The sequence below is a fragment of the Rattus norvegicus genome, chromosome 4 (assembly GCF_036323735.1).
Source record: "Rattus norvegicus strain BN/NHsdMcwi chromosome 4, GRCr8, whole genome shotgun sequence".
NCBI classification, from domain to species: Eukaryota; Metazoa; Chordata; class Mammalia; order Rodentia; family Muridae; genus Rattus; species Rattus norvegicus.
In genome coordinates this window covers 5,276,737-5,289,608 of record NC_086022.1, presented here as the reverse complement: position 1 = coordinate 5,289,608, position 12,872 = coordinate 5,276,737, and the positions used below count along the sequence as shown (strand labels likewise).

The window sequence follows — 12,872 nt, the reverse complement described above, 5'->3', positions numbered from 1 at the left end:
TCTTGCAGGGGAAAAGTTGGTCCTACCTGTGGTTCCAAGGCTCAAGTTTGCTCGTGGGGTACTGCCTAAGTCCTCTCCGCTGTGGCAGCAACCGGGAAAATCTGTGCCGCTCCTTCCGGGAGCCTCCGTGCACCAGGGTTTCAGATGACGTTTGGTGTTTTCCTCTGGCGCCTGGATGTGCACAGAGTGCAGTCTCTTCTGGTTTCCCAGGCGTGTCCGCCTGTCTGAAGGTTCAGCTCTCCCTCCCACGGGATTTGGGTGCAGAGAACTGTTTATCCGGTCTGTTTCCTTCAGGTTCCGCCAGTGTCTCAGGCGCAGGGGTCCTGCCGCTCCCGGGCCCTCCCCTACGGGAACCCAGAGGCCTTATACAGTTGCCTCTTGGGCCAGGGATGTGGGCAGGGGTGGGCAGTGTTGGTGGTCTCTTCCGCTCTGCAGCCTCAGGAGTGCCCACCTGATCAGGCGGTGAGGTCTCTCTCCCACGGGGTTTGGGAGCAGGGAGCTGCTGCGGTCCGGGATCCGCCGGTGTGGGACTTCCGGTAAACACAGGAAGTGCCCGGCCTTAGAGGAATTTTGCCTCTGTGTGTCCTGAGTTCACCAGGCAGGTTTCTTGCAGGGGAAAAGTTGGTCCTACCTGCAGTTCCAAGGCTCAAGTTTGCTCGTGGGGTACTGCCTAAGTCCTCTCCGCTGTGGCAGCAACCGGGAAGATCTGCGCCGCTCTTTCCAGGAGCCTCCGTGCACCAGGGTTCCAGATGGCGTTTGGTGTTTTCCTCTGGCGCCTGGATGTGCACAGAGTGCAGTCTCTTCTGGTTTCCCAGGCGTGTCCGCCTCTCTGAAGGTTCAGCTCTCCCTCCCACGGGATTTGGGTGCAGAGAACTGTTTATCCGGTCTGTTTCCTTCAGGTTCCGCCAGTGTCTCAGGCGCAGGGGTCCTGCCGCTCCCGGGCCCTCCCCTACGGGAACCCAGAGGCCTTATACAGTTGCCTCTTGGGCCAGGGATGTGGGCAGGGGTGGGCAGTGTTGGTGGTCTCCTCTGCTCTGCAGCCTCAGGAGTGCCCACTTGATCAGGCGGTGAGGTCTCTCTCCCACGGGGTTTGGGAGCAGAGAGCTGCTGCGGTCCGGGATCCGCCGGTGTGGGACTTCCGGTAAACACAGGAAGTGCCCGGCCTTAGAGGAATTTTGCCTCTGTGTGTCCTGAGTTCACCAGGCAGGTTTCTTGCAGGGGAAAAGTTGGTCCTACCTGCAGTTCCAAGGCTCAAGTTTGCTCGTGGGGTACTGCCTAAGTCCTCTCCGCTGTGGCAGCAACCGGGAAGATCTGCGCCGCTCTTTCCGGGAGCCTCCGTGCACCAGGGTTCCAGATGGCGTTTGGTGTTTTCCTCTGGCGCCTGGATGTGCACAGAGTGCAGTCTCTTCTGGTTTCCCAGGCGTGTCTGCCTCTCTGAAGGTTCAGCTCTCCCTCCCACGGGATTTGGGTGCAGAGAACTGTTTATCCGGTCTGTTTCCTTCAGGTTCCGCCAGTGTCTCAGGCCACTCCCACATTTTCTTAAACATTAGTATTTTAATTGAATGATGAAAAGTTACTCATGCAATACTCAAGTATTTGAATGTCTCTGTAGCAGAATATCACTGGTTTTTATAGTCAATTAAAAAGGACTGGTGTCACAAGACCATCAGAGTCAGGTATAATTTTCTGAGCTCAGGAAAATTTCAAATTTGCATTCTAATCTTTCATTGTGCTCATGGCATATTGATATTATATTGAGTGTAGTTGATGGAATCACAGAGATTGTGTAGCATGTGCCTTCTGCTCTAATCAAACATACACCAAAATTCAAGTTTTTTTCCATGTGAAAAGTTCATGCATACTCCAAATTTGAGCTCTTCATTCTTCTATCCAAATTCTTAGTGTCATCACACAGTTGACTCAAATAACACAAACACTAGTTTTATGAGCATTCTAGGCTCTGTGACTTTGCTCTTTACATGGAAAAGCATTTGTCATAGACTCTGACAAAAGAGAAGATCACCTTTTGTTCTCTGAATGTTTTCTATTCCTCTAGTAAAATCTCAAAAGATTGTTCTTTAATGCTTAGGGTTTCTCTCTTATCAAATATTATATTTAGGGATGGTAAAGTGTCATATGACAGCACGACAGTACAAAAATTAGGTCATTTAGAGGTGGAATCATGTAGAGACTGCCAAATATACCTATACCATAATTGATGGCCACAGACGTAAGATGTTTTTATGCATAATAACCTTAAAAATCTTACCATTTATCATGACTCTAATTTTTTTCAATTTCACAGTTCCATGGAACAGACCATTTGGTGGTATTTCTTTCTACAAAGGTATTTTACTTGTGTTAACATTTTAATTCCTTGGTGATACAGGAATGATATATATATACATATATATATATAAAATATATATATTATATATATTTGATATTCTGTCTCGAAATCAGTTGTTAATTAGATGGTCAATGGAAAATGCTTTGCATTCTCCTGTCCATTCCTTATTTTATTTAATTTTGTGGAAGTTCTGCATTTATTTTTTATTTTTTTTCAGAAGTTCTGCATTTATTATTTCCTCTTTGTATTAGAGTAAACAGTACTCTCAAGTCTTATTTTAAATTCCACTAAGTAGATATCACTCTGGCATGCACATTCAAACCATCTGCTGCTTCCTCCTTTGAGGTCAAGCAAATTTCTATCCTTCTGTTTGTTTCAGGCACATCATTTTGAGGACTGGGTATACTACTTAGGTCAATGTGTTATTACCTGACTATATCTGTTTTTGAAGCATTTTTGAGTATTCACCAGTCGAATAGTGAATATTGCTGATCTTATTTTCTTATATTGAAATCTAAGATGATTCTGAAAAAAATATTAACAGAGATTACCTTGAAATAAGCTCCTAATTAATCCTGCTGTATTGTATATTTTTCTTGCATTTCACAGATCCATTCGTGAAGCCAAAAAACACAACATAATGGAACTTCCCATGCAGATATTCACTGAGGACATTGCATGCTGTGACACTGTATGTGAATACAAAACCAAAACTAATATTCTATGTTCATGACTAGGAGAGAGACAGTCTGTAAAGTAATGGAAGATGGAGACATAAGAAGGGCAGGGATGGGGAGAGCGGGACAAAGGAGGGGAGGGACAGAGGGACAGAGAGACTGAGGGAGAGAATTTAGACAATATTATGTGGAAATTATATCTGTAGTCAATGCAGACATAGGACTCTCATATGTGATGTGTAGAGAGCAACATGAAACAAGACTGATTCATGTACTAGAGATCCAAAAAAGAGGAAATACTGTTTGTTATATCACTGAAAATTGAATCAAATATTTCCAACAGCATATATTTCCAAGTGAAGTATTATTACTACAATTAAACTGCCCCTTCCTGAGTCCTTATTGCTTATATATAGACTTGTGTGTTGTTTCCACTATTCCTTATTCATTTTAAAATATTTATGACTAGTAAACTATTTTTATTATATAATATTATCATAAAGCATTACATTTTCTCTCCATACCTAAGTGTTCAGTGATATACTAGCTCTTTATCTCCATTCTGTGCTCTTTCTCTAAGTCTCTTACTATGCATCCTTGTACCTTCCTCTGAATACCAGCTACAAAGTCATGGCTTTCATCCTCATGTTTATTTGAATAATCTAGTCATGAGGGTATCTTTGCATGTGACTTCTGTTCAGAAATTACCTTTATAAATTTAACAGTGGGGTGTGTGTGTGTGTGTGTGTGTGTGTGTGTGTGTGTGTTCATCTTTGTGTATGGTGTTTAGGATAAAACTCACAACCTCACAATACTATACAGTAGTTCTATCATTGAGATAAACATAAATATCTATTGAATAATTGTCTATTTTTCTCAGGCTCATATTATTGTCCACTTTCCAGTATTGGGTTTAGCGCAGATCAAAAATTTAAGTACTATGTAACATGTAGAGCTTTGAAGACATTTCCTACTGTAAAGCAGAATAGACTGTGACTCAGGGATCACCACCTCTCTGCCTTTCATAAATGCTAATGGGTACAAAATGGACCTAGAGTCAGTGTTCTAACATGTCACTGTGGACACTGCACTAGACTTACAAAGGGGAATATAATGAAGATATTTTAGATCACCAAGCAATTTCTTACTCATACCAGGTCCCCATTACACAAAACAGTATTTTAATATAGTATAAAATAGATTTTGAGTCAGTGACATAAATCAGGGAAAACTCGTCAGCTTGGCTGAACCATATGTGTCCTCAGGACAGAGAAGAGCAGAAGAGCAGAACCTCCCATAGGGAAATGTTCTCTTGCCTCTGCTCTTTGACTTCAGCTGTGGCAAATGCTCAGCGTTGTACACTTTTCTGATTTAGATCCATTTGCTTTAACATGAACATTTTTACTAATTCTCTCCTACGACTCTAGTGCTTTAATATTTTATCCTACCATAATTATTAAAAACCTTTCGTGTAGTTCAGAAGATTGGTAATAGATAATTTTTAACTTTTATTCATGTTATATGTTTATTTCATTTTTGTCTTTGAAGAGATAATATCAGATCATCAAAACATTCTTCTACCTTTTTTAAATATCTTCCCTTATTTTCTTTCTCCATATTCTCTAGTCAGTATTCAGAAATAATTCTTCATATATATATTTTATATATATATCAATTTCTTATTAGTTTTCTTTGATTTTTTTTTGTTTCTACTTTAGCCTTTTCTTTTATAGTTTATAAATTCTTTGAATCATCAATGTATTTCATTACATTTAAGATAAACCTGTAAAGTTTTTCTATGGATAAATTAGGAAAATGTTTTTATATTATTTTTATATTAGGATTTTTCCACCTAATTTTTGTTTTTTCTTTACTCTTAAGATTGAATGTAGATCCCTAAGACACTGCTTATATTTTAAAATAGATAGATGCAGATGATTTTAGAATTATCTTTACTCGATAATTTCATGTAAGTATAGAAATGCCAAATCACCTGCACAATCACAAGATATCCCCAAACCTTTCCCCATATTCATGTTCTTTCCCTTTCTTGACTTTAATAATTACCAATGTATAAAATATTGACTTTTGGTCTTAGCATTGTATAGAAAACAACTGCACTGTCCTCATGAGTCAATGCTTATGCCATGGCTGGGGGACAGCATTTTACTACATTCCTCCATGATTTTAGTAATCTGTTTTAAAATTCATACCTTGCTAGTGATAGTATCACCTCACTGTTTCACATTTAGTCTATTAATATGTAATTTCAATATTTACAGTTATTATTTCTATCTGAAGATATAGGCAAATATATTTACATTAAATATTTTATTTGTCTTTGAACAATTAAAACATTTTATTCCTCATAGAAGGAGCATGTGAACTATTCTAAGGTTGATCTTCTCTCTTAAGAATTGTTTACATTTCTGTGGTTCATCATGAGTCAAGAAATATTTTAGTATATATAATAAAACTACCAGTTCTATTTTAACTTTCATGCTTTAAAAACGTTATTTGTAGAAATATTTTATTTGAAAAGTCTCTTTGTCTTGAAATCTGTTTTACAAAGAAAATCACCATCAGAAAGAGATGTATACATCTTTGCAATCATTAATTAGACATTAATATGTTTCTAATGCTCTGAAAACAAATATTTTTCAATAATGTGAATTAAAGTCCCATGTGAATTATTACTCTATCTCATGTGCAGAATTCTTTATAATAAAACTTTGTTGTCTTAAAATTATACCAATGTTTTCAGTTATTCATCAAAATATCAGAAGCTTTACTTTTCTTTAAATGTTCTATGCTTACGTGTTTGTGTGTGTCTGTCTCTGTGTGTGTGTGTGTGTGTGTGTGTGTGTGTGTGTATTCCTATGAGTATGTGTTTTATGAATATATATACATATTTCAATGTGCCATATTGGTGTAAGAAGGAAACTTGCAGGTGATTATTTCCTTCTGGGATGTATGATTTCTGAGCCCTGATCTATATTTTCACCCATAGGTGATTAATTTTACATTCTGAACAAAACCTTAAATTTGTTCCTTTCTTGTTACATTCCAACCACAAGATCAGAGCTGGTCTATTCTAAGATGCTTTTGCATAATTGTTAGCCTCTGCATAAAAAGATACAAAGTCAGTTAGTGTAAGTTGTCCTTTTCATAAAATTCTACTAATCTGAAATGTAACATTGGGGTCTTGGATGAATCATCAGAAGCACTCAAACATATGCACAAACACACAAACATACACACACACAGGCACACGCACAGGCACACGCACATGGACACACAGACACAGACCCTTACTCATATTATTTTCAAAGTAATACATTATGCATATCAGTTGATTAATACAAAGTAAAAATTAAAAAATAATGAATGAAACCTCTGTAAAAGAGATGGCTTGTGAAGTGGTTTTCTTAGGTTTGGGTTCAAGGTTGTTATGGATAGGGAGAGAGCACATGTGCTGTGTTTCTTATTTAAGGGACTGTTTCTTAGATACTTACAATCCTCATAGAGGTTAGAAGATACTAACTTCATAAAAATATACTTATCTACTCACTGTCTGGTTATTTATTAGATTTCCAGTACATCAGTGGTTTCTTGTCCAATTACTATGGTTTGATTTCATGCTATATTCTTGCTGCTGTCTTCCTAGGTCTCTGGAGCAGATTCTAAATGTGAGAGGCAGTAGAGAGCTAATAGTTTTTTCCTGGGAGTGTTAAGAAATGGGATCTTGTTTCTAAAATATTAATTTTGGATCCCTAGATCTATGACCATAAAAGAATTCAACACTCTATATCTGTATGCCATCTAAGTATTTACAAACCCTGATATGATAAGAGTGCTCACTAATTTTAATTTTTATAAAAATAATTGCGCTGCTTCCCAACCTCGTTTTTCTAGAACTGTGCATGTGAAGCACATGGAAGTAAGGCTGTAATGATGGAAGTCCAGTTGGAGAGGAAGCAAATGTCTCTGCTCTCTTTTTAAGTGCTCTCCCTGACTACGTTCTGCTATAATGAAAGAGAAATCAGGATGCTGAGCTCTAGCACCCATGGCTTCTTAGTCACCCTTTATCATACACAACCTGTTACAGTTATGTTTGATTTTTCAGTACCCAAGAACTAAATTCTAAAATAAATATGGTAGACTGAGTGTCTTCCAGACTAAGCCTATGGGAAGAAAATAAGTTATACATTAGAGGAGTTGTTACAGATTATAAATTGTAAATAATGATTAGATCATATTAATTTTGTATTCATGAGCTCTCAGGTTATTTTATAGCATTTTTCTCTCTGTGCATTCTATAGCCTCTATATGTAACAGCAACAAACTTCAATATGGTGAATGACATAATCAGCAAGTTACTACCAATGATAAGAAAGCATGTAAGTTACTTTCAATCTATTTTGAGTTAAAATTGAATTTTGCTTTTGAGATTCACATATGTGGAAATGTGTAAATACAGATGAAATTTGATCATGATACATTTACAAATCATATTTTACAAATGCCTCTTTTTTAATCAGAAGTTATTGAAGGCATAATAATAGTCCTTTGAGTGACATTTTTTTCTTGAATTTGTGTCTAGTTTTATGTGAAATGAAACTCATAGCCCAATGGTTTGAGCTGTATGTGTAGTTTCACTAGATAATACATATCTACTGTAATAAATTGTGATTAATTTGTCATATGCTCACACCTAATTTAAAGGACGCCAATGTTAGAGGGAATATTTTTTTCTTTCTTCTTCTTTTTTTTTAAATTAGGCTATACTGCCTATTTTGTATATAATTCTGTAGTCTTTCCCATCTCTTCTTGTTTTTATTTCTCTTGTGTGGACGTGTAAGTGTACATGTTCTAGTGTATTTATTTTTAACTTTTAATAAATCTTTAATGAATGAGTCTACATTTCTATGTCTTTTCTGCATACATATCTGTGTATATATTGTCTTTCTATTTTTAAATGTGCATGTGTATCTCTTTGTAACTGTGTGTGTGTGTGTGTGTGTTTCTCTGTGTTTATGCATCCCTGTCTATCGCTTTCTGTGAGATTGTACAATGAGAATCCACATGTCAGTCTGCCTCTCTAACTTTATGCCCCTCTACCTCTGTCTGCCTCTCTCTCTCACTCTCTTTCTCTTTCTGTTTCATTATCACCTCTCCATGTATGTTGGGGTGTAAATGGGTATTTGGTGGTGTGTCTGCTTGAGTGCTTTTTGTCTGCTAATTTAACACTTAAAAACTCTATGGGACAATGTCATTGGTTTTAAATAGGAGTCTACAAGAAAATAAAATTAATAATAACTCCAGTTAGAGCCATTCCTAGAGGGTGCTCAATATTTCAACAGAATGTTCTATTTAGATGATTATTTCAAATGGATCCATAACACTGTGTGCAGTAATTATGTTCTAGAACTTCTTTTCAGCATCAGGCCTATTTTCCAGGATAGACACATGTCCTTCATCTCCACAGACTGGACATCCCTCAATGAAAGCCAAAGGCTGTTTTCACTTCTAGGCACCCTCAAAGACTCTCTGTTTTTGACTCTTGTGTTCACTGTTGTCGAAGTTATCATATCTTTTGAATGTTAACTTTGCTAAACTCATCATAGCCACCATGAGTATATGCCTCTGTGGACACTAGGTTCTGTGCTCATGTTAAGTCGAAGTTCAATATACCACACACAGTCTGCACAGATGTAAGAAATTTCATAATACTATTTGTCTTGGTTAGTGGTAATGGCTGAATGCAACTTCTTATTTTATTGTGGATCAGTAGATCAAGGCTCCCTCCAAGAGGAAAGGCAAGTACCCAAAGATTTTCTCCTGAAATCAGTCCCGTTTACTCAAACCTGTGGTCAGAGGAAATATCATTAATACTGGTTTAAATAATTTCCCTGCTAGAGAGCTAGAAATAGTAAGTAAAGGAAATCACTAGACTCTTCAAGACTCTGATGTCAGTTTATTTGTGATGGTTGGTTCTTTTTGCCTCCCAGAACATTGAAGATTACCAACTGTGGTTCTGTCTTGGCCCTGGGAAAGCTCCAAGAGTACTCCAAGGTAATAACAGGGAAATCTAAGGAGGGACTAGCTGAGTTTGGTAAATCCTCACTATTTTAATTATTTAGTCTTAAACTTGAATAAACACTAAAGCAGAATGACTTAAATATAATTTCATTCATTTAAATCATAATTAATTACTAATATAACATTCAGATACAATTTAATACCTCATAATCAACAGCCTTAGAATGACAGGAATTTTTCTGTGCTTTCTGTTTTAGAAACAATTTTCCTGATAAGGCAAACAAAACAAAACTCTAGACATATTGTTTCTGGAGAAAACAATTTTAAAAAGTCATTTGGTGATCATTACAGAAACTCTTCCTAGCTATATATCTCAAGGGTTTCCGTCACTCACATGGTAGCTCACAACCATTTATAACTCCAGTTTCAGGGGATCTAATTCCCACATCTGACCTGCACAGACACCAAGTCTAACATGGAGATCAGGTATATATGTGAGTGAATGACTTACACAGAGAAACAAGTTTAAATCTAAAATGTAAAATCTTCACTTTTTTATTTATTCCAAATTATGTAGATTGTTTTGTAATGAATATTAGAAATATAGCCCTTTCTCCAAATCCATGTAAAATATTCAGTTCACATCTCCTATGACCAATAATTCTGCAACTGAATATGAAATCATATTCTGATTTCTGGAGACAACCTGACTTAATTACAGCTATTCTGTTTGTTGCCTTCTTTTCTTTCTCACTAGATTATTGCCAAATAAATAAATAATAGTAATAAAATTATCAGAAAAGTTTGAATAAGAATTAAAAATTTGAGATCACCAAGTATTCTTGCAAAGCTGATCTTTTAAAAGCTACTGAAAATTTGAAGCTCTAACTGATAAAGTTGACCTTCATACCAGTGACATAAGTCTCTGCAGACTTAAGAGCACGCTCTCCCACTAATGCCAGATAAGAAAACATTCTCGTACATAGGTGCCTGTGGCCTCTGAACAGCCCATGTATGCTCTTTAGTTGGTGGCTCAGTCTCTGATAGCTCCCAGGGGTCCAGGTTGATATTGCTGGTCTTTCTATGATGTTTCCAATCCTTTCAGTTCTTTCAATTCTCCCAACTTTTCCATAGGGGTTGTTGACCTCAGTCCAATGGTTAGATGTAATATCTATATCTGTTTTAGTCAGCTGCTTGCAGGGCCTCTCAGGACAGCCATGCTAGGCTACTGGCTGCAAGCACAACTTTGCATCAGTAATAATATTTGGGATTGGTGCCTAATAATGGAATGGATCCCAAGTTGAGCCTGTCACTGACTGGTAACTGCTTCAGACTCTATTCCATTTTTGTCCTGCCTTTCTTTTAGACAGGAGCAATTTGAGGTTGAAAGTTTTGTAGGTGTGTTAGTATCCCTATCCATCCACAGGTGTCCTGTCTGATTTAAAAAGGTGGTCTCTTCAAATTTTACATCTGCGTGATTTTGAGTTTTGGCAAAATTTCCTACCCTGACTCTTGGGAGCACACCTATCCCATGTCTCTGGGATATTGCTGTATATTTCCATTCATTCTCTTGGGTCCCTTGTCCTCTCTCATGTCTCTCCCATACCTGATCCTGACCTGTTCTCCTCCCATTCCACCCTCACACATATCTCTCCTTCCCTCTGCCTTCCATGGTTATTTATTTCCCTTTGCTAAGTGGGATTGAAGCATCCTTACTTAGGCTTTCCTTATGGTTTAACTTTTAGTGTCATGGATATTCTGTATATTTTGTGTAGTGTCACTGATTAATGAATATATACCATTCATGTCCTTTGGAGTCTGGGTTAGCTCACTCAGAATATTCTCTAGATCCATGCAATTGCCCGCAAATTTCACGATGTCCTTTGTTTTTAATAGCTGAATAGTATTCCATTGTGTAAATAAACCATATTATCTGTATCCATTCTTTGGTTGAAGGACATCAGGGTTGCTTCTTATTACAAATAAGGCTTCTATTAACATAGTGGAGCTCGCATCTTTGTGGTACTGTGGAGCATCTTTTGGCTATATGCCCAGGACCAGTATATCAGCATCTTCAGGTGCAACTATTTCCTGTTTACTGAGGAACAGCCAGATTGATTTCCAGAGTGGTGGTAGAAGTTTGCCATCCCACCAGTAATGGAAGAGCTTTCCCATTTCTCTACAATCTCACCAGCAAGTTCTGTAGTTCTGTTTCTATTTTGAGAATACTTTAAGGAGTTTTGGTATTAGCTTTTATTTGAAAGTCTTGTAGAATTATGCACTGAATTATGCATTGTGCCCTAGTCTTTTTGTTACTGTTATTGTTGCTGGTTGTTTTTAATGAATTCTTCTAGTTTCTTAGGGGTTATGGGACTGATTAGTTTATCTGATCTTGATTCAACTTTGGTATGTGGTATCTGTCTAGAAAATCATCCATTTCATGTAGATTTTCAAGCTTTGTCAAGTATAGTCTTTTGTAGTAAAGCCTGATGATTTTTTTTTAATTTCTTCAATTTCTATTATTTCTCCCTTTTCATTTCTGATTTTGTTAATTTGCATACTATTTCTGAGACTTTTAGTTTAGGTTTATGTGTCTTGTTGATTTTCTCAAAGAACAGGATCTTGGTTTTATGGATTCTGTTTCTAATTGATTTCAGACTTAATATTATTTCCTGTTGTCTGCTTCTCTTTAGTGTGTTTTCTTATTTTTGATATGGGTTTTCATTGTGCTTTTAAGTTGCTAGTATAGGATATCACAATTATCTTTGTGAAGACAATTAGTGCTCATTTTATTTTATGTATGCAGTGTGAAATATTTGAATTGCTTAATATGAAGCTAGAGGAGTGAAGTAGGATTCTTTTTTTTCTTCTTTTTTTCGGAGCTGGGGATCGAACCCAGGGCCTTGCGCTTGCTAGGCAAGTGCTGTACCACTGAGCTAAATCCCCAACCCCGGTGAAGTAGGATTCTTATGATGTAAAAATATTATTGATATTAATACTCCAACAGGCATGTCTTAAAATGGATAGAGAAGAATACAGCAAAAGTCCCCCTACACAGTGCATTCTTAGGTCTATATTCTCTAAACAAAGTGATACACTGAAAATTTTCTCCTCATTATTTTTAGAGTTCTCAGCTTAATTTATTATAGTATCCCTGTAATGGTTCTAATGTTCTAGTATTTATAGTCTACATTATCCTGAAGGAGGAGGAGGAAAAGAGGAATAGGAGGAGGAGAAGGAGGAGGAGGGGAAGGAAAAGAGGAATAGAAGGGGGAGAAGGAGGAGGAGGGGGAGGAGAAGGAGGAGAAGGAGGAGGAGAAGGAGGAGAAGGAGGAGGAGGAGGACAAGGAGAAGAAATACAGCAAAGCATTCTAAATTGTATCAGAAGGGTTGCCTATATTCAGTTACAGTAGTTACAATTCATGTTTTTTTCTCATAGGGCATGAGTATCCACATGACATTAGAATGATAAATATTCAAAAGAACTTAAGTTCACGGGACTTAAGAAATTTTACAGCTTTCCCTTCCCTACCTGGGGTAATCATGAAATACCTAAACGCTGATGTACATGGGAAATTCATCTTGAAGCCCAGAAACTCAGCAAGAAGCCAGCAGCAAAAAGGTGAGTCTGCCATCTTCCTTCAGGTGGCTTTTCTTAGTTCCCATTTTAATTTGTCATAAAATATCACAGCATACTATCATTTTCTTGCTTAAGAGGGGCACTGTAAAAAAAACACACTAAAGCAGTATGTTTCAGGTCCATATTAAGAAAACTCTAAATTCCGATGTGAAGACTAATCTTG

At 37.2% G+C, this 12,872-nt stretch overlaps 1 protein-coding gene across 1 annotated transcript in view; it reads left to right on the top strand.

Moving 5' to 3' along the window:
• Positions 1–928: 928 nt before the first annotated feature.
• Positions 929–12,872, top strand: part of Ralbp1l3 (ralA binding protein 1 like 3) — a 32,981-nt gene continuing 21,037 nt past the window's right edge. The window contains 4 exon segments of the mRNA XM_063286890.1: positions 929–2,347; positions 2,960–3,041; positions 9,039–9,102; positions 12,509–12,691. The gene's annotated coding sequence lies outside the window, so the exon portion shown is untranslated.